This window comes from Cynoglossus semilaevis, chromosome 9 (assembly GCF_000523025.1).
Source record: "Cynoglossus semilaevis isolate Cse_v1.0 chromosome 9, Cse_v1.0, whole genome shotgun sequence".
Taxonomy (NCBI): domain Eukaryota; kingdom Metazoa; phylum Chordata; class Actinopteri; order Pleuronectiformes; family Cynoglossidae; genus Cynoglossus; species Cynoglossus semilaevis.
The window spans coordinates 7,999,693-8,005,454 of record NC_024315.1 but is presented as its reverse complement, the minus strand read 5'-3'; the positions used below and the strand labels follow the sequence as shown (position 1 = coordinate 8,005,454).

At 37.6% G+C, this 5,762-nt stretch overlaps 1 protein-coding gene across 1 annotated transcript in view; it reads left to right on the top strand.

Moving 5' to 3' along the window:
• The first annotated feature begins 5,123 nt into the window (after positions 1-5,123).
• zcchc7 (zinc finger, CCHC domain containing 7) overlaps positions 5,124-5,762 on the top strand; it is a 38,507-nt gene continuing 37,868 nt past the window's right edge. Inside the window, exon 1 of the mRNA XM_008316961.3 lies at positions 5,124-5,391. The gene's annotated coding sequence lies outside the window, so the exon portion shown is untranslated. The remainder of the gene's footprint in view (positions 5,392-5,762) is intronic.

The window sequence follows — 5,762 nt, the reverse complement described above, 5'->3', positions numbered from 1 at the left end:
TTTTGAATGTAAACAGTCTGTGTGGTCTTTCCTGTTTTTAAACGTGTGATTTTACAGCCACGCTCCCGCTGCTCTGTCACGCTGCTCGTGCCCGAGGGCTCTCTTCAGAAGAATTCGCCATAGTTCAGATATTAATCATGACTTGTTTGTTTGTCCTCATTAATGTAATTAATCTTAGGAGGGAAGAATGGGATTAGAGTGGATCGGTGACCCGATCTCTGACCGAGCGGAACCGGAAAGAATCGCATTAAAGCGAGTGACGGAAAGACTAAAGGGACGATTAGAACAATAAGTAAACACGTAAACACAGGGGGAGAGGCCGTGGGTGTCTCTGTGGGACCTCTGGCTTTAACACACAGTTGACTTTGACTCCTAACTACACAGACACAGACACAGACTGAGGTTCTGGCTTTTACATTAATACATTTGCCAAAGAGAGAGAAGTGATGGACGACAGGTTTGTTAATGCTGACAAAAACTTTATTCAGAAAGACGACAAAAACACACTTCCTGTGATTTTTAAACATTCTCACATCATATCTTCAGCTGACTGTTAGATGCACAAATATGGCCAATTGTTTGGTTGTGTCTATTCTGACAAGTATATAAAAAAGATCACTAGGACTGTATATTAGTGAACTTGAACTTATTTCAAATCAATTGACTGAATGATTATTCAGTGTGTTTTTTCCCTACTTTTATTTTTCAATTTTTTCCCAAAAGGTCACCCAGCCACACCCTCCTCCCTCACGACCCCCCTGTCGTTGTAACAGAAATAACAGTGCTCATTATCGTCTTGTTTCTTATCATTATTCTGTGTCTCATTTTACACTGGGTTTCACTGATGACTGTATTTCTGTTGGTACTAACAGGGACAGTAAGACATTCACTGTATTCATTTGTGCAGTGTTGACTGTTGAATGATCTTTTCTCTCTAATGTGCAAAAATGAGTGAAACAAAGTACAACACACAGCGTTCCCAAATATTTGACATTAATATTTTGAGTGTTGAACATAACCAATTTTACAAAATACTAATGCTTGTATTTATTTATTTATTGGCAAAACATGCAGGTTTTACGTAGCAGAATATCATAAACATTTAATTAACCAGAGTAGAAATATTAGCATTTTTCTGTTAATTCCTGTTAAACTTCACTCATGCATCGTTTTTGACTTTTTTATAATGACTTAAGATCAAAAAGGGAATAAAAACTCAAATTTACCAAGACAAAAAAATGCTGCTTTATTGGCTCTCCTCCCTCTTTATCTCATGGCCTGGCCTTGTGCTACGATTCTGAAGTGTAAGAGATATAAAATGTTATTTCTGTACAAAATCAGGATGCATTCTTTCTCTGGTGCTGCATTTAAAATACGGGGCTGCAGCCCCCCCGGTAGACTGTACCTCTGTATTGGTGGGATCTTATCCACTGTGTCGACACAGGGTTTCTTTCTTGTAGCCATGGTGTCTGGGTGTTGCTTGGACTATAGAAGTAAGAAGGAGGCTTAAGGGCTGCACGGGCGGATTGAGAAATAGGAGCTAGTATTTATCCATGAAACATTATGTGACACAACATGACACCAGGCTATTTCTATGTAAAGGTCAACAGTTCAGTGTGACCGTTCAACAAGAGCAGACAAGGCTACTGTCAATGTGGTTTTAAACCCGCAGCTGAGAAAGAGGTGTTGTGGCATGTGTGTGTGTGTGAGTGTGTGTGAGAGAGTGTGGGATTGTGGGTGTGTTTAAATCCTCAAAGACACAAGTCACTCGGTCCAGTCTCAAAAGGTGTTATCAGGCTTGTTCCCTTGTTGCAGTCTCCTTCTGACTGATTTGAAAGTACGTGTTTGGGTGTGCATATGTGTGTTTTATTTACTTATTTTATTTCTATTTATTTGTCACTACTTTGATATTTCCCAGTCCACATGGTCAAAAAAGAAGGACTGAACTTGTTGGGCTTTGCTAAATATTTATTCTAAATGTAATATACAGTAGTGACATCTTGTTTTTTTTTCTCATCTTTGGTCGATGACAAAATAAAAAATTCACGTTGGTTCAACCGTGAAAGAAGAGAAAATATACATCTTAAATCGTGCCAGTACTTTATGTCAAACATTTTCTCAGATCGTACATAGAGTAACATTGTCACCTGTGTGTAATGTAAGTAATGGATGATGTTGAAGCAGCAGATCAGAAAAAGACGTTCTGACGACATTAGACTTAATGTTAATGTTAATCCACTGTTAAAAATCCTTAAAGAAGAATTTGAACACTTAAATAAATGCCCTCTCTGATTCAAACATATTAAATCACATGGTCTTGTGTTAATATATAGGCAGACTGTAATGTAACTAAAGACACACAGCATAGTCACTGTGCTGGTGCTGTACTTCCAGGATGTGTGAGCTCAGAGGCCCCTGATGGGCGATGCCTGGAAGCCATACACGCTGAGCCAGGGTAAGTCTACTTACTTTCCTTCTGCCCGGCCGCTTTGATTCAAGGTGCCTGAGTTTTATTTACATACATATACAGTAACAAAGAAGGCTGTACAAACAAAGAGCGGAATGAACCATCTTGATGCAGAAGTGAAACAAGCTGCTGCCTCCATGTTTGTAATCTACATCTGAGCAGATGTTAATTTTTTTTTTAATACCAGAAACAATAACCACAGCTTTGTGTACCAGTTATAAACGCTGGACTCTTCATGACTGATGGCTTTGTCTACAGTGTTAACTCAAATGACAAAAGGGGAAAAAATGCACTCAATAATGAAAACATAGAAATTCTGTCTGCAGTTTTTTATTCATATGAATTCCTGGTATTGTTGTTGATTTTGTTGTTGATTTTTGGTCAATAACATTTTAATCACAATGTTACATTAAATAACAAGACAGCATTGTCTATTATTCTAGCTAAAAACAAATGATTCTACCTTTGCATGCGATCTGCTAAATAAGTTATCAGTTTTCCTACATATTTACATGTTATTTTATTCATAATAAATGAATAACATTCAATATATTTTTTAACATAATATCAATTTTTAAGCGGTCAATATGAACCTTTAACAGTGAATAAAAGCGAAACAATAGCCAATCTTCACTTTTTGACAGTGTTATCTCTGTCTTTTCAAACAAATGTTCCTCCAAACCAACGGTCATCTGTCGGAGAATATTGTCAATTTGACAGAACAGCTGAGGAGGATTCTCTTCTGGTACCAAATGAAGGGGGAACTTTCTGTGGAATGTACAAACATCAGCAAATGAGAGCAATGATATGCTTCTTTTAACCCTCTTACCCCTCAATAAATAGCGTTCAGAGGGCAGAACCATGCCTTTGGAATGTGTGATTGGAAATCAGGGGACTTTGAATCCTTGTCCCGGAAACTCCATCCATCTTCAACACACCACTGGTCTGGACACATTTAGAGATGAACTGCTGTCAGTCAGCCAGACTTATCCAGCCTTTTCTTTTTGGAAAATAACAATAGTAAATACCGGCAAATGTAGGGAACCCAAAATCAGGCATCCACATCGCAATTTCACCGAGGCATTGAGGCATCCCGAACCTGCATCCAATTTAGAGGGATATGGAGCAAGGGGAGGCACGGGGGCCTCATATGCACTTTCCAAAAACAAAGAGATGCAGTTTAATAAGTGTGTGTGTGTGTGTGTGTGTCAGAGGCACACACGGGCTGAAAGAGGTGCTGGTCATACGACGTGAGGTGGAGTCTAACCTTTGGAAGGTAACAATCCAACTTTGAGATGGCCTTTCCTGTGTTGACACGCATGGTGAAACCTCTGGAATCAGATGGCATTCACCCTCTGATTTCCTATCAAAGCATTATGTTCTCACTATCATTACAAGGGCCATGCCTGTACTTGGTTCAACACAGTTGGAATTATATGAATGGGGGAGGGAGTGGGGTTGTTAATGCTACACAGACTGCAGGAAAGCCGGTAAGGCAGAATTTTGCTCCATCCTATGTGTTATAAATATGACTGATGGCGATAGCTACTCTGTTGAATTACATTTACATATAGATTTACATTCCCATCAACATGTAATAATAGTGCAGGCCTGAAGGTCCATACAAGTCACTCAGACATGCATGCATACACTCACCGTGCACTCAGACCCATTTTGACATTTCATAACTAATATTTGTGTCTTATTGAGAAAGGTGAAAATTCCCTACATCCATCAGAGTGACAATAATCTGTGGTAGGAAACAGTATAGAACTCTGCTGGATCTTTTTTTTCTTCTCAGAAAGATATACAGTGTGTGAAACATGCCAATAATTACATTTTATTATCAGTTTTTGTATTATTACTTTAATGTATTTCATGTGGCAGAGTGTGCATGGAGTTTAAAATTAAGAAGGAAGCAGGTTAATATGCTGCATGGTTACAATTTATGTAACAATCTGAGGATAAATTCAGGACTAATCAGTTGTTTAATTATTATTTTATAAGTGCACATTTGGATTCACAAAATGTATGTTTTTTATATTACCATTATATAAATGCTTAAGTCAAACAAATCAAACAGCTAGTGTTGGGAAAATAGATAAAGAGGATGAGAGCAAAATATGAAAACCACTTCTCTGACTTTATTATTTATTAGTAATTATAAACTATCTATTTATCCAGAACTTCAATGCAGAGTGGAGCTCTTCATGTTAGTATCTTGTTTAGCCATATTGTCTTCATGGCTGTCAGTTGATGACTATTTGTACAGATGCGTCAGAGCTGAGATTTATTATTTATTTATAATGAGGAGTTACAAAAAATGTTTGACTGAGTCATATAATTAAATGTAAGAAAACAGTTCTCAGCTCAGGTCTTGTATTCATAGGTCTCATATTACCAACTTTATTTCCATTTCCAGTGTGTGGTTTTTTTTTTTCAAATAATGTATACATATTTGTATTTTGTCTGTTGGTTTTATCTTAAAGGTACAATAAGTGCATTTTAAGCACAAATGTTGAACAACGTTTCTTGCCAGATATTGAATATGTCACAGAGTAGAATGCTATGTTGTCGTTGCATATTTTTCATACGTTTCAACATTTCAAGTTGCACACATGTAACAATGATGCTATTCATATTGCCTGGTAAATGCTTTTTATGTCAGAAAAAGGTGGAGACGGAACTAATATGTCATTTCAAATAATTTAATATTTTTTATAATTAAATACAAGGAAATAAGTTAGTCATTCGTGCTAACCCCAGCTGTCCTAATATTTTTCAACTCGCATGATTCTCAGCGAAACATCTTGATCGACCAACACATTTCCCTGGGACAAACCCGGAACTAGTTTGTGTCTCTGTGGATGGAGTCAGCAGGATAGGACTGGAAACTTATACCTCTCCAGTTTTGCCGTGTAGAGGTAAGCACCAACATGCTGATGTGTAAGATTTGACATCTGGAGAGAATGCATAAAAATAGTCCACTTGGCCCCGTGTCTGTTTAACTGTCTGTGTTTCCTTAGCATTGTCTCTTTATTGTTTATGTTTGACCGGCTGCTAAAAACACGTGGGCAGACAGCAGGGTCACATGTAAAGTAGGCTCTGTCAACGTGTTAAAATAACCTGACATTAAACGCTTTTTAGACACGATGAGGTGTTTTCCACTGTTTTGAAGCTAATTAAACAATCTCATGATCTGTTCGGGGTTTTTTTTTCGAGCTAGTATTAAATATAGCTGCTAGCTTGTTAGCATTCGGCTGGCTAAAGCTGTTACAATGTAAACAGACTGAGT